The sequence below is a fragment of the Ascaphus truei genome, chromosome 4 (genome assembly GCF_040206685.1).
Source record: "Ascaphus truei isolate aAscTru1 chromosome 4, aAscTru1.hap1, whole genome shotgun sequence".
Classification (NCBI taxonomy): domain Eukaryota; kingdom Metazoa; phylum Chordata; class Amphibia; order Anura; family Ascaphidae; genus Ascaphus; species Ascaphus truei.
The window spans coordinates 6,984,076-7,008,367 of NC_134486.1; the positions used below are offsets into that span (position 1 = coordinate 6,984,076).

The 24,292-nt window shown below is 44.1% G+C and overlaps 1 long non-coding RNA gene across 1 annotated transcript; it reads right to left on the reverse strand.

The window, feature by feature from the left end:
- Positions 1–7,965: 7,965 nt before the first annotated feature.
- LOC142491892 (uncharacterized) lies at positions 7,966–15,578 on the reverse strand. The gene is made up of 3 exons (XR_012800570.1): positions 15,491–15,578; positions 10,490–10,659; positions 7,966–8,353 (listed from the first exon to the last, which is right to left on the reverse strand). It is a non-coding gene; the product is annotated as an uncharacterized LOC142491892 (long non-coding RNA).
- Positions 15,579–24,292: the final 8,714 nt, after the last annotated feature.

The window sequence follows — 24,292 nt, forward strand, 5'->3', positions numbered from 1 at the left end:
TGTAAGGAGGGGCAGAAGAATGTAAAGCTTTAAAAGTGAGGAGAAGAATGGAGTGTGAGATGCGGGATTTGATCGGAAGCCAGGAGAGGGATTTAATGAGGGGAGATGCTGAGACAGATCTAGGAAAGAGTAGAGTGATTCTGGCAGCAGCATTTAGGATAGATTGTAGGGGAGACAGGTGAGAGGCAGGAAGGCCAGACAGCAGGAGGTTACAGTAATCAAGACGGGAGAGAATGAGGGCCTGAGTCAAAGTTTTAGCAGTCGAACAACAGAGGAAAGGGCGTATCTTAGTTATATTGCGGAGGAAAAAGCGACAAGTTTTAGAAATGTTTTGAATGTGAGGGGCGAATCTGAGAGAGGAGTCGAGTGTGACCCCTAGGCAGCGTGCTTGGGCTACTGGGTGAATGATTGTAGTTCCAACAGTAATGTGGAAGGAGGTAGTAGGGCCAGGTTTCGGAGGAAGTATGAGGAGCTCTGTTTTAGCCATGTTGAGTTTAAGGCGTCGGAGGGCCATCCAGGATGATATAGCAGAGAGACATTCAGAAACTTTGGTTTGTACAGCAGGTGTAAGGTAAGGTGTTGAAAAGTATATTTGTGTGTCGTCGGCATAGAGGTGATAATTAAACCCAAAAGATGTTATTAGGTCACATAGAGAGAGTGTGTACAGAGAAAAGAGAAGAGGTCCCAGGACAGAGCCCTGGGGTACCCCCACAGAGAGATCAATAGAGGAGGAGGAGGTGTTAGCAGATGAGACACTAAAAGTACGATGGGAGGGGTAGGATGAGATCCAGGATAGAGCTTTGTTCCGAATACCTAGAGTATGGAGAATGTGGAGGAGAAGAGGGTGGTCCACTGTGTCAAATGCTGCAGAGAGGTCGAGTAATATGAGCAGAGTGTAATGACCTCTGTCTTTGGCAGCATGGAAGTCGTCAGTTATTTTAGTGAGGGCTGTTTCGGTGGAGTGAGCAGTGCGGAAGCCAGATTGTAGAGGGTCTAGGAGAGAATAGGTGTTGAGAAAATGGAGCAAGCGAGAGAATACAAGACGTTCAAGGAGTCTAGAGGCAAAAAACAGGAGGGAGACAGGTCGATAGTTAGAAAGACAGGTAGGGTCAAGCTTGCTGTTTTTGAGTAATGGTATGACTGTTTCATGTTTGAAGGAGGATGGAAAGGTTCCAGAGCAGAGGGAGGAGTTAAAAATGTGTGTAAGCGTAGGGATTATAGTAGGAGCTAGAGGTTTTAGGAGATGGGAGGCAATGGGGTCAAGAGGGCAAGTGGTAGAGGGAGAAGAGGCGATCAACAGCGACACATCCTCCTCTGAGACAGTGGAAAAAGAGTCAAGGAAGGCAGGAGGAGAGTTAGGAAGAGGTGTTGAATGGGGGGAAGAAACAGAGGGGATGTTCTTACGTATGGATTCCACCTTTTCCTTAAAATAGTCAGCAAAGTCCTGAGCGGAGATGGAGGAAGGAGAGGCAGCTGAGGGTGGTTTGAGTAGAGTATCAAAGACAGAGAACAGTCGGCGTGGGTTAGACTTGTGCATGTTGATTAGTGCAGAAAAGTAGGCTTGTTTAGCTTGCGAGAAGGCAGAGTTGAAACAGGATAGCATAAATTTGTAGTGAAGGAAGTCTGCGAGAGTGTGAGACTTCCTCCAGAGGCGTTCAGAGGAACGAGTGGAGGAACACAGCATGCGCGTGTGGGAATTTAGCCAGGGTCTAGGGTTAGAAGGGCGAGGGCGGCAGAGAGAAAGCGGGGCATGTAGATCAAGAGACGAGGACAAGACAGAGTTGTACTTTCTGACTAGGTTGTCAGGGTCTGTAGCAGAGCTGAGAGAGGAGAGGGAGGAGCGTAAAGTGGACTCAAAGTCAGGTAAGTGAATAGAGCGCAGGTTTCTGCAGGACCGGGGGGTAGATGGAGGTGGAGAAGGGGAGAAGCGAGATAAAGAGAATGAGATGAGATGATGGTCAGAGAGAGGAAAAGGGGAAATGGAGAAATCAGAGAGAGAGAAGTTTTTAGTGAAAACCAGGTCTAAGTAGTGGCCATCCTTGTGGGTGCTGGCTGAAGTGCACTGTTGAAGGCCAAAAGAAGAGGTAAGAGAAAGAAAGCGGGAAGCCCAAGAGAGAGAGGGGTCATCAATGTGGCAATTGAAGTCCCCAAGGAGAAGAACAGGGGAGTCTGAGGAGAGAAAGAAAGAGAGCCAGGATTCAAAGTGAGAGAGAAAGGCAGAAGGGGGATGAGTAGAGGTAGGTGGGCGATAGATGACCGCCACATGGACAGGGAGAGGAGAGAAGATATGGACAGTGTGAGCCTCAAAGGAGGGAAAAGCAAGAGAGGGGGGAATAGGAAGGGTTCGGTAATGGCAGAGAGAGGAGAGCAGGAGCCCCACGCCTCCACCCCTGCCATCAGGGCGCGGAGTGTGGGAGAAGGAAAGGCCACCATAGGAGAGGGCAGCTTCCAGAGCAGAGTCAGACTGAGTGAGCCATGTCTCAGTTATAGCAAAGAGAATCAGGGAGTGAGAGAGAAAGAAGTCATGTACAGAGAGGAACTTGTTAGAGAGGGAGCGAGCATTCCAAAGGGCACAGGGGAAAGGGAGAGAGGAGGTAGGGTGGCAGGGAATGGGTATGAGGTTGGAGGGGTTGACACCAGAAGGAGTAGAATTTGCATGTGGGAGGCGAGGAGGAGAGCAAGTAGAAATAAGACAGGGACCAGGATTGGGAGAGATATCCCCAGAAGCAAGGAGGAGAAGCATAGATAGAAAGAGGATGTGTGAGGAGGATTTGTAAGGGTGTGTTTTAGTGCAGGGAATATAGCTGTGTGGTGTCAGAGGATGCAGGTAAGAAAGGAGTACATGTGAAAAGAGAAGTGGTGAAGGAAGGAGAGATGGAGATATATGAATAGAGTTTGAGACATACTGAGGCTGGTAGAAAGAAGTGCATAATTTGAGAAGAAGTGAAGTCACAGCAAATATAAATGGTAAAGGCAGCATCACAGCAGTAATGATGCAGTCTGGTATTGATGATATCCTCCTTTCCAGCGTAGTTCAAATGCAGGAATCAGGGCCAGATGGGGTGTCCACTTCTTCCTCACTTCTTCCTCACTTCCTTTTAAACTTAATTGTTCAGTAGTCATGCCACTTATAATGGGCCACTTGGATGAAGGCAGCAGGCAGACTAGCTGTTCTGACTGGGTTTATATAGGCCTAAAAGTCACATGACAGTGTGGTTCTGTCTGCTTAATTAGCACATCTGAGGCACATTCAAACAAATGGTTTTCTACACAGGGTGTTCCCTGCCTAGGTGCAACACTTAATTTGATTAGGGGTAGACAGAAAACAGCATTCAAATATGGATTTTACCTAGCATTGGATCACTTACATATACTATATAATACACACAGCAAAGGCTTCAATGAGGATTTAGAGATGGTTTTTACCTAGCATTGGATCACTTGCATATACTATATAATACACACAGCAAAGGCTTCAATGAGGATTTAGAGATGGTTTTTACCTAGCATTGGATCACTTGCATATACTATATAATACACACAGCAAAGGCTTCAATGAGGATTTAGAGATGGTTTTTACCTAGCATTGGATCACTTGCATATACTATATAATACACACAGCAAAGGCTTCAATGAGGATTTAGAGATGGATTTTACCTGAGGAGAGAAGAAGGATAAGATCCATTAGGGTAAGAGTTCCTTCCTTTTAAACTTCAGTTGTTCAGTAGTCATGCCACTTATAATGGGCCACTTGGATATGGGCTGCAAATATAGGAGACAGGAGACAGGAACCAGTAGGAGAGGGGGCGGAGTGGAGGCGGAGCCTCTGCAGATGCAAAGGATAGGCTGCAGGAGACAAGGGCTCACAGCAATCTTGACTCGCAGCTGGGGCTCGTTGCGCGCATCACGCGTGCACGCCGCGCGCAGCGGAGGCGTGGCATGACCGAGGGGGCGGAGCTAAGGTCTGTGATCTGGTAGAAAGGTCTTCTGTTTACAGAGTGCGGGTGCGTGCACCAGCAGGGGGCAGATCGGAGGCAGCAGCAGCTGCTGCAGTACTGTTATGCAGAGAGGAGGAACCGCGCCGCAAGGGACGCAATCCCCAAATCACACACTCTGCCTCTCTGGGTACAAAGAATAGATATCTGTGGCGCCTAACATATAAATATATGAAAAAGGATATATATATAACCAGGACTGGTGGATGTGCAGGTCCCAGGATATCTCCAAATGGTGAAATTCGTGCTTAAAGAGAACAAATAAAATGCATAGCATAATACTGTATGGTAAACATGACAAACATAACATATAACAAACAGCTGAGATGATCAGAAGGTGAACAAGTTAATTGAACATTTAATAAAAAGACTTTAAAAATTACAATAATAACACAAAATGATAAATAAGATAGGTCAAACTAATGTACCTGCCGCAATGGTTAAAATGCCCACTCACCAGACAGATGATAAGGGCAGGCAGTGGGTAATTCTGAGAGTATCCCCTCTCCTCTGTGGCTTGGAGCAGCTTGTTGCGTTGATCCTCTGTGTGGTCAGCGTCTCACACATCAGCTGGTGTTTTTCGGGCCCCCCTTGACACACTGTTTCGTATGCGTGTACAGCCAGGAAACACAACAGCAGATTAGTCAGATCTGGCGTCAATATCCTGTAGACCGCAAAGGCAGATTCGTATGGCAGCAAGCCACGATGGGGATATAAGGAGAATTAGCAGTGGTCCTACTGATTATACTGCCGATTCTACCTATATCCCCATCGTGGCTTGCTGCCATACGAATGTGCTGTTGTGTTTCCTGGCTGTACACGCATCTGGAACAGTGTATTAGGTCAGACTGATAAACTGCTGCAATTTATAAAATTAAACAACTTTCACTTGTAATAGTTCACACGTAATATATCTCCTTGAATGTCCGTGCGGTCTGCAGTATGTGGGTATGACTACTAGATCTGTTAAAAGACGTCTATACGAACACATATACAACATAAAAAAAGGTCTAATTACACATAGTGTATCGAATCATTTTCTTCAGGTGCACGGACAGGATCCCAAGGGACTAAAGTGTATAGCCATCGAAGCCATCACACCAAATTGGAGAGGAGGCAATGTTGTGAGCCTACTGGGGAGGAGAGAATCCTTTTGGATTTATGAACTTTGTACTCTATCCCCACTAGGCCTCAACATTGAATTTGATTTAAAAGCATTTTTGGTTAACACATGAACTACAGTCAATTTAGTTTGGGTTTTTGTATTTCTGCATGTTGATCCATTTTATTACAGGTAGTTTTATAATAATGAATTATGTATTTATATGCATTCATTCTGATTGTGAATTATGCCATTTATATATTAATTAATATATTCAATATACAGTTGTCATACTAAAATGATATAGCATACGTGAATGTTATAAGACATATATAACATGATTTATTAATGCATTTAATACATGGTTTATAGTCAATTTATAATATATGAAGGATTGGCACACACGCATGAATAATCAAATAATTAGGCACATTATGTATTAATACATCCTTGTATAAAACACAATTTTCATTTATTTATTTTATACACTACTTACACCAAAGCTACATACACATTCACATTACATAGACCTTTAATACATATTACAAGTATGTATTTTAAATACATTTATCACTCATTAGTTTAGTACATCACTTTATATACACTTTTAGTGTTTAACTTATATATCACACTACATTTAGAATTTATATATCGGATTCTAAGTATGTTATATGTTGTCACTTATTCACTGTATTTCTTATAGTAAATAATCGGTTTTTCGTTTTATGTATAAGTTTGTTTTTGATATTCGTATGGTTTGTATAACAGCTGAGTTTGTTTTAAATTTCATTTATTGTTGCGCTATAGCAGGACGCTCTTACCTGCGAGTGCGCATGTGCAGGACTTATCAGGTGAAATTAATTATTTCCAACTAACCATCTATAAAAAGGACATCTTGGGACAGATTAATTATACCCCTGAGGAAGGAAGCAGCGCTTCTGAAACGCGTAGGGTGGTGACGCTGACATTACTGCCGAAATTTTGATTTCCCCCCCCCCCTCAAGGTCTGCTGTGTCGAATCTGCTCACACGGACTGAGCAATTATTGTCCAGTTCTTGGCGAATCTGCTGCCGTTGTTCAAGGGCAAGCTGCTCATACTCCCCAGTGCATCGAGAGAGAATCTGCCCACACACCAGCCGGTGTGTGCAACTCTTCACCAACGGAGGTTAACGTGTCCAGCTGCAGCCAGCCACTGAGGCGAGGGGATACTCTCAGATATACCCACTGCTTGCCCTTATCATCCATCTGGTGAGTGGGCACTTCTACCATTGCAGCAGTTTATCAGTCTGACCTAATACATTTGTTTTATGTACAATTTTTATTATTTTTATGTGTCCAATGTATGTTTTTATTAAATGCTCATTTATTTAATTATCACCTGTTGATCACCTCAGCTGTTTGTCTTTTGTGTTGTATGTTTTGTTTGTTACCCTATCATACAGTATTATGCTATGCACTGTTTTTATTCTTTTGAAGCACTCAGCACGACACCTGGAGACACCTCGAAATCTGCACTTCTAACAGGCTCGGCTGTTTATATCCTTTTATATTACAATTCTTATTACAATTCTTGTTAGGCGCCTTAGATACATATTCCTTTCCATATTTTAGTTAGCGCTACCTATCCTGTTTTTTCATACCGCTGCCTCTCTGCATACTGAGCCCACCTGCTGTCCCGGCTCCACAGAGTCTGAGTTCTGGCAAATGGTGGCCGGATAGCCCTGTGTTAGCCCAGGATGCGGGTACTCAAGCAGAACTGCAGTGCCCTCCTGTTCTAACACCTTGGCATCCCTGAGGCTTTCAAGTCCTACTCTGCACAGACACAGCGGCACCAAGCTTGGTAGCCACCTGGTCTCTCAGAATCCATGACATGGAAATCCCACAGTTCATTCACATGTTATCAGCATATATACTTATTAAATATAACTCTTTAATAAAATTCACTGTGTCCTGTATCTTGTGTGATAAAAATGTATATGTCCCTATTCTGGTGTCAGGGATGGAGTGAGGGGATATATTGCCTACACTCACTAGCCTCATTCTTGCCACACTCTTTAAAAAAACGTTTAAACTTTTTACACACAAGAAACCACTCTCAGCTTTATCATATAGCTGAAGCATCCCATGAACCCTTATACTAGGTTCAGGGTACTTGGGCACCTCTCCTTATACTAGAGACCCCCCTTTTTTACTAGGGACCCCCTGTATGGTTACAGGTATACATTAGCCCCTTCATGCCCGTTTACCTTGTCTTGATGATGATGCTGCAGCAGGGTTCCTGGCGGTGAGTCGCAAGAACATTTTCAGTGTCAGAGTCAGAGTTTGCCCGGAGTAATGTGCTTGGCTACATCCGAGAATCTCACTCAATTTCCGGATCCAACTTTTGAGATATCCCATAACTCTGGAACCCCGATACATAGACACATTCTGTGAAGACTTTCTCTGGAAAACCCACCCTGAATTTTACAGCCTAGAAATCTCCCGGTCTCAGCACCCCAGGAAAGGCAAAACACACAAACATCTTTGATGTTGCATAATTTGCACACATTCACGGTAATGCATTTCTGACATCTAGGTCCAAGAGCTGACACTCTAGGACCTCAACACACAAATCAGAGGTAACCAAGTGGGTTTAACCTTTTAATAGTGAGTCTGGTTAACCCCTTTACCGTCACACCCTCTGCAAAGCACAAGCTGATACACATGTGAGAAACAGCCATAAGTGGCATAATATTGTGATGCCAAGATACTGGGTATGTTATTATAATATTTAATAATATTTATGCTTTAGGACATTATTTTCTTCTTTATTCTGCATTAAAAATCCTCCACAGGTCTGAGGTGACAAATTCCAGCAGGAGACAGGTCTGAGTGATTACAAAGTGTCTTTATTAAATGCAGCTGCATCTACAGACAGAGTAATATGCGCAGAACAGATACCAATCCCCAAGCAATGACCCCACAGGCTGAGAAACAAACCAAAATAAAATCCAGGAAGTAATGTAACACAAGGATACTCCCATTTCCTGCACGAGGGGCCTGCAATGCGCTGCGTTACACTGTGTCACAGGCCTCTCTGACAGGGAAAGGGGGTTACTTGTATCCCTGCTGGGGTTTCCCACCGCCGCTATCAGATCCCATCAGGGACTCCGACCTTCGGAGGCTTCCGCTAATTACGTCACTTCCATGGGAACGGGCTGCGTTGTGTGGGATGTTCCTCACTTCCCTCTGACAGCGGCTTCGGCAGGTTTTATACCTAGAAATGTAGAAAATATTGTGTTATTTTGCGTAATGAAATTCAGGCTTAACTTGCATTGCAGATAACACAGGATCGTACCCCGATACCCCTTATCAGAGCTTAGTGAATCTCCCCCATATTGGGGTATTTCCCTTTATATTATTTGCATCTTGCAAATCTTCCCTAACGACTCCCTCTGAAAAACTACAATATTTGGCCCATAGAGACACAATTGGACTAAAGACCATGAACCATTTTGGCACAAAGTGATACAGGATACAAAATAATGTTATTTGCCCTGAAACTGCCCTATATCTCACTCATATTAATTTCTAACCACAATCTGACTAAAATTGGCACATTTTCTTCATATACACTTTATTTTCTTATATAGCATTGTCAGTGTACTCTATGCAAAGATATAGCTTGAATACGTTGAGGTCCCAATATTAAACCGACAGTTTTCTATATATTTTCTATCATCTTTAAAAAATGATATGAGGTCCAAAGTGTAGATTTGCTAGAACACATGACCACTAATTGATCACTGACTTACAGCTTCTTTTAGTAACATATACTAGAAATGCAATAAAACACAATACATGTTCATGTTTGGCATCTTTGTATTAGAGCATAAGACGTGATAGTACCCAACGTTTCAGAAACGTGTTCTTTATGACTTATAATTGCTTTGTCCTTGCAGTGTCCGTGTGTTATTAATGCATTGACAGCTCCAGCCTTAAAGCACTTCCGCTGACAGCCATAGGGGACTATTCACTAAACTTCCACAAGTAACTCATCGAGCATTTTGAGCACTTCTCCAACGAGTTTGCATATGTAGCTCTTCACAAAGCTCCGATATCGTGCCAAACTCGCTCGGGAAGTGCCCGTCCCCGATCGGTATCTCTCCCGCTCAGACAAACCGTGCGGGAGCTCAACAAATGCTCAAACTCGCATTTTTGGATATATCAAGCAATTCAGGTATCTCCGATAACCACATCGCGGCGAGTGGGCAAGAGAGAAGTGTGTGATGTGGGAGAGAAAAGACCAAGTCTATAAAGGGACAATGAGGAACAGAGGCAGAAAGAAAGAGGGGGCTTTGGAGACTTAGCCCCAGATTCAATACGCTTAATTAAATCAGGGCAAATAACATAGGGCTGCCTAACATAGTAACAGGCGTTATATTCTGTGATTTCAATGCATTTCCACAGACTTACATTGCGTTCGCTTCAAATAACCCAATGTTAATTCATGTCTTACCTAAAGCTGGCGTTACTCCCGCACCCTGAAATATAGGGTCTGCAGGAAGGAATCCTATTTTACTAAAGTACCAAGTGACATATATACTGCTAAAACACATTTATACAATACATGGAGAGATGGCAAACTCAACGCATCAGAGATATCCGGGAGATATGCTCATTTGGATATGTTAAGTATATTTAAATGACTAAAATTAGCATTAGACTCTCATACACTCCCACCAAGCACACCTAGTACACCTAGTACACCTAGCACACCTAGTACACCTAATACACCTAGCACACCTAGCACACCTAGCACACCTAGTACACCTAGCACACCTAGTACACCTAGCACACCTAGCACACCTAGTACACCTAGCACACCTAGCACACCTAGTACACCTAGCAAACTTAGCACACCTAGCACACCTAGCACACCTAGTACACCTAGCACACCTAGCAAACCTAGTACACCTAGCACACCTAGTACACCTAGCACACCTAGCACACCTAGTACACCTAGTACACCTAGCTCACCTAGCACACCTAGTACACATAGTACACCTAGTACACCACCAGTTGACTACAACTGGCACATGTTCTTCATATACACTTTTTGTTCTTATTGAGCAGTCAGTGTAGGCAAAGTTATCTCTTGAAAGCAAGTTGAGGTCCAAATATTAAACCTGTCCATGAATATTCTATCCCCTTGTTATTCCTTTCCTGAGGTCCGAAGTTTAGAACATAGTACCACCACTTTTTAAGGCACTTTGACCCCTGACTTGCAACTTTTCTTATTAACACGTGCGGTACGTACGAGGCATGTTCGTGTTTTGCCTCTTTGTATGACAGCATCAGACGGGTTAGTGCACAAAGTCCCAGAAACGTGTTTCTGATGAGTTATAATTACTTTGTTGCTGTGTTATCCGTGTGTCACGGGTTCAACGCACATCCATCTACAGCCATAGTCGCAGCATTTCTGTTGGTGAGGACATTGGCTGTCATGGTGGCACTTCGCAGGAGGATATGGGTGATGACATGGTGCAAAGGTATTCACCACTGGGCACATGCCAGGTTTCTCTGCAACACAAAATGTTGAAAAATTGAGATATTTATTAGCACTAAAGTATGGCAGAATAAGGCCCCCTCTATCTCACCCCGCCATAAGCTCTTTCACACCAGGTAATAAGCGGCACTAGCAGTTTTATATAAGAAAACTAATAGGCTAATTGTGACCTTTCACATATTTATCAGATATTCCCATGTAAGCGAGTGCTGTGGGTACTGTTAAAGAATAATACATATCACTAATGTGAATCTAACGATAGGTAAAGCAGCAGACGGATTCTCAGGTAACTTGAGAGTGTTTTTCATACAGTATGTTATTATTATCTCACATAAACACTACAAAGAAACGGTCACCTGGAAACCGTATCTTATTGCATTGTTACTCTGAGAATACAAGTGTAGCGGGGTACCCCCTGGCTACTAATTTTACCTGATGGGCTGGCAGTAAACCCTGGTATTCACAGGTCTGCCAGTAGTTATTATGGGATTTTACCCTTCACCTAGGTAAGGCATTTGAGTGACCGCTGTAGGTGGTACATGCATTGTAGCTGCCCGCCCTCTGGCTGTACTTAAGGGCAGGAACGCCCTAAAGTTAGTGCGTTCGTCCTTCCCCCTGAGGAAGGCAGGTCACGACTGGGAGCCTGAGATTGGGGCCTTCCCATGTGCTCTTCCCTCCGGGAGGAGTAGAGTGACTATACCTCTGCCTCCGCAAGGGAGGTGGGGAAGAGCTAGGATAGCTGCGGGGGCCCAAAGCCTATAGTGACTGTCCAGGGACTATCTCCGGTGATACCGGGAAAGATAAGACTGTGATCCGGCAGACGACTGTCGAGTACCTGTAACTACCGAGAGAAGAGTGATAATAAACCGTTCCTGTTTTGCAATATACCTCCGACCTGGTGCGTGATCTTATCAGGGGGGGTGTTATAGTTCTACGTGGGAGATCGCCTCCATATCCCTGGGGCCTACGGCAGACGGAGGCGCTGCACTGCTAAGTATAATGTGGGGTATGAACCCCAGAAGCCTGTTCCAGCAAGTCCCAAAGTTACCGTGGAACGCTCGGCCCCCCTGTTGCCAGCAGGTATGCACCACATACACCCAGTAATGGCCCCGATATGCGATTGGGGGGGAAACACCTTTACACATAGAACACAGTGTTGTGAATGTGGAGTTAATTGAGGGACAATAATGTCTGTTACCATTTGTCACAATGTATTGGGCGTGACCAAATGTACACAACAAAATAGAAAAATACGCAATGCTAAAAAATACAGAGTTAAATACTTAAATGTCTGTATTCTCATGAGAAAGGGTCATTTAGTTAAACCCTTTGGCCAAAGCGTTATAAGCCACGACATGACCACTATGCAGCCACGCCACGACATGACCACTATGCAGCCACGACACGACATGACCACTATGCAGCCACGCCATGACATGACCACTATGCAGCCACGCCATGACATGACCACTATGCAGCCACGACACGACATGACCACTATGCAGCCACGCCACAACATGACCACTATGCAGTCACGCCACGACATGACCACTATGCAGCCACGTCACGGCATGACCACTATGCAGCCACGTCACGACACAACCACTATGCAGCCACGACATGACCACTATGCAGCCACGCCACGACATGACCACTATGCAGCCACGCCATGACATGACCACTATGCAGCCACGCCATGACATGACCACTATGCAGCCACGACACGACATGACCACTATGCAGCCATGCCACGACATGACCACTATGCAGTCACGCCACGACATGACCACTATGCAGCCACGTCACTGCATGACCACTATGCCGCCACGTCACGACACGACCACTATGCAGCCACGACATGACCACTATGCAGCCACGTCACGACACAACCACTATGCAGCCACGACATGACCACTATGCAGCCACGCCACGACATGACCACTATGCAGCCACGCCATGACATGACCACTATGCAGCCACGCCATGACATGACCACTATGCAGCCACGACACGACATGACCACTATGCAGCCATGCCACGACATGACCACTATGCAGTCACGCCACGACATGACCACTATGCAGCCACGTCACTGCATGACCACTATGCCGCCACGTCACGACACGACCACTATGCAGCCACGACATGACCACTATGCAGCCACGCCACGACATGACCACTATGCAGCCACGCCACGACATGACCACTATACAGGTCCTGTAGCATGGGGTGTTTCTGTATTGTGTTGTACACTAAGGGGACTCCTGTTTTTAACTGCCCCACTTCTGATTTATTGTTCCCTCTCTGTGAGCATAGGCCATGAGGGTGTTAGAGAGGGTGGGGAGTGGTGGCTGTAAGGGAGGAGGGGAGTGGTGGGGGTGTAAGAGAGAGAGGGGAGAGGTGTGGGTAAGAGAGGAAGTGGGAGAGGAGGGGGTAAGAGAGGATGGGGAGAGGTGGGGGTAAGAGAGGAAGGTCGCTGATGAAGTGTATGTCACTGAGAGGGAGGACGAGAGGAGGGGTAAGAGAGGGAGGGGAAAGGTGGGTTTGGGAGAGGGAGGAAAAGTGGTGGAGTGTTAAAAGAGGGAGGGGGAGAGGCAGGGGTAAGAAAAAGAGGGGGTGAATGGGAGGGAGAAGGAGAGGTGGAGGTAAGAGAGGGAGGGGGAGAGGTGGGGGTAAGAGAGGGAGGGGGAGAGGTGGGGGTAAGAGGGGGAGAGGTGGGGGTAAGAGAGGAAGGGGGAGAGTTGGGGGTAAGTGAGGGAGGGGGATAGGTGGGGGTAAGAGAGGGAGGGGGAGAGGTGGGGGTAAGAGGGGGAGGGTGAGAGGTGGGGGTAAGAGAGGAAGGGGGAGAGGTGGGGGTAAGAATGGGAGGAGGATAGGTGGGACAAGAGAGGGAGGGGGAGAGATGGGGGTACGAGAGGGAGGGGAAGAGGTGGGGGTAAGAGAGGGAGGACGAGAGGTGGGGGTAAGAATGGGATAAGGATAGGTGGGACAAGAGAGGGAGGGGGAGAGGTGGGACAAGAGAGGGAGGGGGAGAGGTGGGGTTTAAGAGAGGGACAAGAGGTGGGGTGAAAGAGGGAGAGGTGGAGTGAAAGAGAGGAAGGTCACTGAAAGAGTGCGACAATGAAGTGAGTGGGTGTCACTATAATTTGGGATGAGAGTCTCAGTGACTGGGGGTTTGAGTGGGAGTTATTAGTGTCTGGGTGTTGGAGTGGGAGTGTCAGTGACTAGTGGTTGGAGTGGGAGTGTCAGTGACTGGGAGTGGGAGTGTCAGTGACTGGGGTTGAAATGTGAGTCTCAGTAACTCGGGGTTGGAGTGGGATGTTTCATTGACTGGGGTTGCAGTGGGAGTCTCAGTGACTGGGGGATGGGGAGAAGTATCAGTAACTAGGAGTTGAGGTGGGAGTCTCAGTAACTGGAGGTTAGAGTGGGGGTCTCAGTGACTGGGGGTTACAGTGGGAGTGTCAGTGACTGGAGGTTAGAGTGGGAGTGTCAGTGACTGGAGGTTAGAGTGGGAGTGTCAGTGACTGGGGGTTAGAGTGGGAGTCTCAGTGACTGGGGGTTAGAGTGGGAGTTTCAGTGACTGGGGGTTGGGTGAAGTATCAGTTACATAGTTACATAGTAGATGAGGTTGAAAGAAGACGTAGGCCCATCAAGTTCAACCTATGCTAAATTTAGACAACATATACTTTATCCTAAATCTATACTTACTTATTGATCCAGAGGCAGGCAAACAAAAAAGCCTCAGAGTCATATCATCCCATGCTATTTCATAAGGGGAAAATAAATTCCTTCCTGACTCCAAGCAGTGACATTCAGATTAATCCCTGGATCAACATTCTTCCCATGTTTACTTATTTGGTATATCCCTGTATACCTTTCCTTTTTAAAAAGATGTCCAACCTTTATTTGAACAAATCTATTGTATCTGCCATCACAGTCTCCATGGTTAATGAATTCCACATTCTAACTGCCCTTACTGTAAAGAACCCTTTTCTTTGTTGCTGGTGAAATCTCCTTTTCTCCAACCTAAAGGGATGCCCGGAGTCCTTTGTACTGCCCGTGGGATGAATAGTTCATTTGAAAGCTCCTTGTATTGTCCCTGAATAAATTTGTATATAGATATCATATCCCCTCTTAGACACTTATTTTCTAATGTAAATAAATCTAATTTAGCTAGCCTCTCCTCATAAGTTAGATTGTCCATCCCCTTTATAAATTTGGTGGCTCTTCTCTGCACTCTCTCTAGTTCCATAATGTATTTTCTAAGAAGTGGTGCCCAAAATTGAACTCCATATTCAAGGTGTAGTCTTACTAATGCTTTGTAAAGGAGCATAATTATGTTTACTTCCCTTCCATCCATTGCCCGTTTGATGCAAGATAAGATCTTGCTTGCTTTTGCAGCTACTGCATGACTTTGGGCACTATTGCTAAGCCTGCTGTCTACAAGCACTTCTAAATTCTTCTCCATCAAGGATTCCCCCAATTTATCCCCATTTAATTTGTAAGTTGCCTTTTTATTCTTGCATCCCACATGCATAACCTTACATTTATCTGTATTAAACCTCATCTGGAAATAGGGACTATTTGAGCTAGGAAAGGTTAGTTTTTAGCCCAGAACCCCAGTACGTGTGTTTTCTCTTGTGTATTGTAACATCGACTGTGTGTACGTCTGTTTCTATGGAATAAATGACAATTTATTTTACCTCCTTGCTTTGCTCAATGTTATGATCCCGGTTAAAAGGTATAAATACCAGGTCTCCCGTGACATTACTCCCCTCCCTCCCATATCTTCCTGAAGTGTTAGTCACCCCCCTCCCTCCTTTATCTTCCTGCTGTGTTACTTACTTGCATTAACTGCTTCCCAGGTGCCCACAGAGCACAGAACGAGCACCAGAAGAAGGGAGCCAGTGGTTGGAGTCATGTTGATCTCTGGAGCTGCGTCTGAGTCACCAGGACTGTCAAATACTGGTATTTATACCTTGAGCTCGGAGACGGGAGGGGACAGGACAAGGAAGAGGGAAGTGAGTGGGACAGGACAAGGGCGAGGGAAGGGAGGGGACCGGACAAGGGCGAGGGAAGGGAGTGGACCGGACAAGGGCGAGGGAAGGGAGGAGACACAGAGGGAACAGAATTGGGGCTATTTAATGCAATATGTCACAATAACCATCCTACTGAGACCTGAGCATCATTTAGAAATGAATTAACCCCATCACTGTCAGGGACCAGAGAGCGACTGAGAAATGTGTTAACCACCATGGCTAGAGACCTGCAGAGCAGCTCTAAGTAATGTATATTACCCCTGCATAATACCAGGATGGTTTAGGGAATGGCCCATTGGTGCACAAGGGCTGAACTCACATGTGATCTTGTGAGGAGGGGACACCAAAGTGCGTCCCTATCTCACATATATTGGGAACATTCCTTTAGTTTATGGAGAGCTTGTGTGAATGGGGTGTGTCAGCAGCTCTGGGGTCTACATTTGAAGATTTGTTATTGGAGATGATTGGGGGGTGTTGGACATATGATGTTAAAAGGACTGTGATCCTATACATACATTACACATGTCTGTGTGATATTATAGATACCGTACACTACACATGTCTGTGTGATATTATACATACACTACACATGTCTGTGTGATATTATACATACACTACACATGTCTGTGTGATCCTATACTGTACATACATTACACATGTCTGTGTGATATTATAGATACCGTACACTACACATGTCTGTGTGATATTATACATACACTACACATGTCTGTGTCATATTATACATACACTACACATGTCTGTGTGATATTATACATACACTACACATGTCTGTGTGATATTATACATACACTACACATGTCTGTGTGATATTATACATACACTACACATGTCTGTGTGATATTATACATACACTACACATGTCTGTGTGATTTTATACATACACTACACATGTCTGTGTAATATTATACATACACTACACAAGTCTGTGTGATATTATACATACACTACACATGTCTGTGTGATATTATACATACACTACACATGTCTGTGTGATATTATACATACACTACACACGAGGAGCTTACAATGTAATTGGTAGGTAGGGAGAACGTACAGAGACAGTAGGAGGGAGTTCTGGTAAGTGCTTCTGCAGGGGGCCAAGCTTTATGTATCATGTGTTCAGAATGTTCACAGTGCTATTCGTATGCTTCTTTAAGCAAATGTGTCTTAAGGTGGGTCTTAAAGGTGGATAGAGAGGGTGCTAGTCGGGTATTGAGGGGAAGGGCATTCCAGAAGTGTGGGGCAGTCAGTGAAAAAGGTTTAAGGCGGGAGAGGGCTTTAGATAAAAAGGGGGTAGAAAGAAGACATCCTTGAGCAGAACGCAAGAGTCGGGGTGGTGCATAGCGAGAAATTAGGGCTGAGATGTAAGGAGGGGCAGAAGAGTGTAAAACTTTAAAATTGAGGAGAAGAATGGAGTGTGAGAAGCGGGATTTGATTGGAATACATACACTACACATGTCTGTGTGATATTATACAAACACTACACATGTCTGTGTGATATTATACATACACTACACATGTATGTGTGATACTATACATACATAACACATGATGAAGGAAAAACTAAGGCCCTCTCTCTGATAAAGTGAAAAAAATGGGTTATATTACGTAAAAGAGGAGCCTTACATGTACCCACATATAAGTGCAGTATGATGGAGTCAATTTCCGCTGCTCAACCCAATAGGATCTTCATGGAAGTGGGTGAAAAGGAAGTAAGGGGAGCGCATAATCAGATAGAAAATAGATAATGATCAATTGAATAAAAACAAAGGTATAAGTATACATACATTCAGTCATACAATCCCAGGGTGTGAGAAATTACACAGATGCTAATGGGCAACGGTGATAATAAAAGGCAATGGTGATAACAATAGTGATATTACTTACACAGCCATATTTCTTTTTTTTTTTTATAACTTGTATTTTATTATACATAAATGCATGATATACATAAAAAAAAAGACATCAGGTGCATATTTAGCATATCATATACAATAACAAAAGCATAATAAACTCACGTAGTTTTTCGAGTCCTACTTAACCACGTGAGTGGGAATCGTCATGTGTAAGGTACTGGGGTAAATAATAATACATAAACAAATAAACAAAAAAAAAAAAGGGAGGGGGGGGGAGGAGGTAAAGGAGGGGGTGAGGGGGAAGGTGTATCCAAGGACAAGAATATATCTGGGGAACACCAGGACAGCGTGTGGATTATGTATCAACTAGTGAGGCCTTTCTGTAGAATAAGTGATTGGGCGTAAGGAGTATGAGGCTCTAGGCGTGGGGTTGGTTCTCATGCCCCCAAAGGAGAACGCATTTATTACTATTATAGCCAAATTGTGTTACGCTCTACCCCAGGGATGTCTGTTTGGGCAAGCCAGGGGGCCCAAACTTTTAGATAATTGTCGCCAGTGTCATTAACTAAGCTCGTTAGCTTTTCCATCTGGCAGATAAACCAAATACGATTCCGAATCTTTGGGATAATTGGAATATCGGGGCGTTTCCATAGTGCTGCGATCTCGCACCGCGTAGCTAGAGCAAAATGTGCAATTAGTTTATTGTGTGATTTTGATAGGCCCTTTAGGGGTCTGTTCATGAGAAACAGCCAAGCGTCTGGGGGAATAGTGAGATCAAATACTCTCTGGATCCAATTTCTGATCTTTTCCCATAGCTGGTATATCAGCGGGCAAGACCACAGCATATGTAACAGGTCAGCTGTTCCTCCACATTGTTTAGGGCACAATGGGGAGGACCCTGGTACAAACTTAGATAATTTGAGTGGGGTGAGGTACCATCTCATAAGAACTTTATATGCGTTCTCCTTCAGTGTGGTGCATATAGAACTTTTTGCGGCTCCTAGGAATATAGCATTCCACTCTTCGTCGTCCAAGGTCTCCCCCAGGTCCCTTTCCCATTGGGTACGGAATGTAGGTGATTGGTGCTTTGAGATTGCAGGTTCGACTACCTCTCTGTATATCGTAGATATGAGTCCCTTAGTGTCGGTTTCTGCCCGACAGAGCTTTTCAAAATTCGTCATTGGGGGGTATGGGGCAAATTTATTATAAAATGATCTGAGCTGGAGGTATTTATGGAATTCAGCGTGGGGAATGTCTTTTTCTAGTCTGAGATGGTCAAAAGATTTAATTTTTAGATCATGGCCCTCCAGATCTTTGAGTCTAGTATAGCCTTTTTGTTTCCAAATTGAGTGATTATGACCAATAAGACCCGGTGCAAAGCTGGGATTATTCCAAATGGGTGACATCAGGGAATTTGCTGAAGTAAGTGAGTTTTTTAATCTTGATGCTTCCCAAACAGATAAGGAGTTAGCCATTGAGGTGAGCGGTAAAATAGTGTTTTTCCTTGATGTTTTAGGTAGCCAAATCAAATTGTTAAGCTCTAAAGGGGAGCAAGCCGCATGTTCGAGCTCAACCCATCTTTTTAATTTGTGGTCGGAATGCCATTGTATGACCTGGCTTAATTGAGCCGCTTTAAAATATGACAACAGGCAGGGTACCGCTAGGCCACCCGCTAAGATAGGTCTCTTCATAGATAATTTATTTACTCTCGGTTTTTTACCTCCCCAGATAAAATGAGATATTCCAGACTGAAGTGAGAGTATGTCCTTCAGTTTGAGTGGCACAGGTAGTGTCTGGAAGAGGTATAGGATACGGGGAAGTAGATTCATCTTAACGCTGTGAATCCTTCCGATCCAAGAAATCTTCTTGGAAGACCATCTGATTAGGTCTTGTTTTAGAGTCCAGATCAGTTTGGGATAATTTGCTTTATAGATGCTTTTTGCATCTTTGGTGATATAGGTCCCCAAATATTTTATCGAGTTCTTTTGCCAGTTAAAATTGAAATTTAGTTTCAGTAATTTCTCTGTATGCCTAGGGAGGTTGATATTCAGAGCTTCAGATTTGGATTGGTTAATCTTGAAACCTGAGACCTTGGAGAATTTATCCAGTAGGTCAAACAGGTTAGGTAATGACGTAAGGGGTTTGGAGATGATTAATAGGATATCATCAGCATACAGGGCCGCTTTATGTGATTGGGAGTAAACGTTTAACCCTGAGATATCCGGGCTATCTCGAATTCGTGCCGCGAGGGGTTCAATACATAGGGCGAACAGGAGGGGAGATAAAGGGCATCCCTGTCTTGTGCCACTCTGGATTTGAAATGGGACCGAGGGGAAGCCCTGATGTATGACCCTGGCGGTTGGACCTGAGTATAGTGACATAATCGCTCTACTCACCCGATTTCCGAAGCCAAATGCCGCGAGCGTCTCTTTTAAGTATGGCCAGTCTATCCTATCAAAAGCTTTTTCTGCATCCAGACTTAATAGCATGCTTTGTGTGTTATTTTTGTTAGCCAATTCCAACAGATCAATAAATCGTCGGGTGTTATCCGCTGCCTGCCTCCCCTTAACAAAACCGACCTGATCTGGGTGTATTAGTCTGGGTAGGATATGACTTAATCTGTTGGCCAATAATTTCGCATATATTTTGATATCGGTATTAATTAGAGATATTGGCCTATAGCTTTTACAATTTAGCGGATCCTTGCCAGGTTTATGTATAAGTGATATAGACGCCCGCAGCATGTCCCCAGGAATAGGGGCTCCTGCTAAGATAGCATTAAACATTTGGAGCAGCCTCGGAGCAAGTGATTCGGAAAATTTCTTATAATAAAGCCCCGAAAAGCCATCAGGGCCTGGTGCCTTTGATGGCTTAAGCTCCTTGATGGCCTGCGACACTTCTTCTAATGTGAAGTCAGCGCCCATAGCTTCTCTGTCTAGCTCTGTCAATCTCTCCAGTTTTGAGCTGGCTAAGAAATCTCTTAGTGCGCTGCTCGTGTTGTTATTGTGTGCCACCTTCTTACCGTCGTATAGGGAGCCATAAAATGAACCGAATTCTTCCACTATTTTTAAATATTTTAAAATATGCTTTGCTTTTTCCTTTTTGAAAAGTGCCGGGGGAGATACTCCCCTTCGAGCATGTGTCCCCTTCATCGGTCCCCAAATATGAGGGACCGATTCCAAGACCCAGGGTGGGATGTCTTCAACACAGGAGACTGGCCCATCTTTAAGATGGAGTCAGAAGACCCACCCTCTGGGCACAGGAGCTACTCTCGGGGGCTCCCGAGATACGCCCTTGTTTTTTGTTTATCCCTTTTTACAATTTTATTATTATTTTCTTTTTCCCGTTTTAGCCCTCTTGTCGCTTCCCCTGTCTTGTCTACCTTTCCCTGCCCTCTCCCTTTCCCTTCCCTCTCCAGGGAGCATAGATTCCACCCAGAGCGTCTAGCCGACACGATAGTTTGGGACACATCCGCCAGAAACCTCAGATATAATTTCACAAGTAAGTATGCAGATCACTATATATATCATTCCCTGCTTCGTAATACATGGCGTTAACATTAATCTCTCACAATGTGAAGGGCTTTAATAGCCCAATCAAAAGAAAGCTTGCTTTTACAGATTACAAGAGAAAACAAGCGGATGTGCTATTTCTACAAGAAACACACTTTAGTAATAATAGCTCCCCCAAGTTCCTAGATAGGGGCTTCTCCCAATTTTATACAGCATCAGCATCGGCCAAAAAACGTGGGGTAGCCATCGTATTTAACAACTCAATCCCATTTATTCTCCAGACAATCAAAAAAGATGTAGATGGTCGTTATATCATTGTAACAGGGACCATACATGAGCAGCCTATAACGTTGGCCTCCCTCTACGCGCCCTGCACACAGGATGCGTCCTTTTTTGACAGATTCTTCCGCCTGCTAAACTCAGCAGCTAAGGGATACACTATAATAGCAGGAGATTTTAACATCACAATGCAATCTTCAATAGACAGATCAGGGGGAAATGACTCCGATAATAAAAAAGCTCAAAATTCCCTGCACAATGCCCTGAAAGATAATCAATTAGTAGACATATGGAGGGAGCTCCACCCTACGGCAAGGGACTACACTTTCTATTCCCACCCACACACCTCATATAGCAGAATCGATTATCTCTTCGTTTCGTGCCACCTGGTCCCTAAGGTCAATCATACAAAGATCCATGATATTTCATGGTCTGACCATGCACCAATTGAGCTCAGGTGCAACAATATTCAGACCAATAGACCAGGCGCAAACTGGAAACTTAATGAATCTATTCTTAAAATACCCGAAACCTGCGAAACGATAGGTCAAGAAATAACTCAATTCTTTGAGATAAACACAGGCTCTGTGGAGTCCCATATGACTTTATGGGAGGCTCATAAAGCAACGCTAAGGGGCATAATAATTAATCTCACTGCTAAAAGAAAACGAGTGAGGGATTCCAAAATTCGGACGCTCCAATCCAAATTGTATTCCCTTTCACTGAACCACAAGATCAATCCCGATCCACTTATGACACAGGAACTTAAAGATACAAAAATTGAATTAAATATGTTATTGACTTCCCGGGCGGATAACTCCCTATGTTGGTCTAGGAGGAAGTTTTATGAAAAAGCTAACAGGCCGGATACGATGCTGGCGCGCGCACTGAAGGATAGGCAATCTAAGTTTAATATCCAAGCTATACGCTTAAAATCGGGTGTACTTACGGCCAATCCTAAAAAAAAAAAAGTGGAAGAATTCGGTTCATTTTACAGCCATATTTCTTTAATTGATTGGCTAGTGGTTTTATTTCTTTAATTTAATTTTATAACAGGAATGGTACCGCAGGCCACCCAGGGTCCTCTTGTGGGGCCCCTGGACCCCCATGATGACCACCTGTACTCCTATTCTTTCACCTTGACCACCTGGAGGCCTATGGACACTCGCATGGACAACTCAAGGGCCCACAGACACCCTCGGGGACCACCTGAGGGCCCCCAGAGACCCATGGAGCAAACCCAGACACTCACAGGGACTACCTGAGGACCCCCGGACACCTATGGGGACCACTCACCGGCCGATGTTATTAACTGTGTGTTAAAATAAATAAATAATGTTTTTATGTAGGGGAATGGGGGTTGGGCTGTGTATTGGTGCTTACTACATATTTTAATTGTAATTTGATTACTAGTGTACGTGAGCAAGGGGTGTCCGGAGCAGAAACGCATTGATTTCTGGTCCGGGGACTCTCCTGCTTCCCGAGATACAGGCCACGTTATGGATGCCGGTATCTCCTATGCATGTAAATGTCCCGCATCATGTGACCGGACGTTTAGTGCCACCAGGCGAAGATGGACAGACGGTCAGGTTGGTACCAGACCTGGGACCGTCCCAGAATCGTAACCCGTTTGAAGGATATGGACTACCGACAACGGTCGGGCAAAGACTAAGCTGGAGGAGGATCTCGAGCGACATTCAGCGGGCATAACTTCAACTGCTGATGCAGGGGCAACCCATGTAGGGGCATCGAGTAAATAAATCTGGCTGTATCTGTATGATCCTTAATAGTAGTATTACTTTCCAACATCACACAGAGGGATTGTGGCTGGTTAAACTACTCCCAGGTTTGTGAATTTAAGACTCATATCTTAACCACTTTCCCACAACAACTTCATAAGTGCTCAACTGCTGGTTCTGCCCTCACCACTCCTGTATAAGGGACTTATGGACTGATTCATGAAGCTCCAAAGTGACTGATTGCCCAGAAATCTACAGAAAAATACCATTGACTTGAATTATACAGATTACATGAATTATGGTGAATACAATGATTCTCTTGGCTGACACCTGTGCAAAATTCTGTAGTAAAATATTCTGGAGCTCATGGATCACATTGGATATTCACATTACAAATAAAAAGGGTGGCGAGATTATTATAATTACTGTAGCACCTTTTATTCCCCTGCAATGTTTTACATTTATAAATCGGGGATCAGAGGAGCAGTCTAAGGCTTTATAGAAGCTAAACTCAGATTAACCCCTTTGTGGACAGAAGGATCAGCAATGCATTGTTTTACTACAACCATATTGTGCATGTTTGGATGCTCGAGTCTCTGTGATATAAATGTGTTGTTCTTATATTCTGTAAGAACCTGTGAGTTACACAATAAACTCCTTTATTTGTGCTTCACAATCTATAATTATAAACTGTGAAAATTATGGTAATGCTTTCCCAGCACTGTTGTTTAAGACTAATTGATTTCAGCTTTTTGATATAAATTTCTGATATTAACATAATTACTGTAGATGTAAATCTCTCTCTCTCTCTCTCTCTCTCTCTCTCTCTCTCTCTATCTCTCTATCTCTATCTCTCTCTTTCTATGTAAATCTCTCTCTCTTTCTTTCTATGTAAATCTCTCTCTCTCTCTCTTTCTATGTAAATCTCTCTCTCTCTCTCTTTCTATGTAAATCTCTCTCTCTCTTTCTATTTAAATCTCTCTCTCTCTCTTTCTATGTAAATCTCTGTCTCTCTATGTAAATCTCTCTCTCTATATATAAATTTCTGTCTCTCTATGTAAATCTCTCTCTCTCTTTCTATGTAAATTTCTGTCTCTCTATGTAAATCTCTCTCTCTCTCTCTTTCTATGTAAATCTCTCTCTCTCTCTTTCTATGTAAATCTCTTTCTCTCTCTATCTATGTAAATCTCTCTCTCTCTCT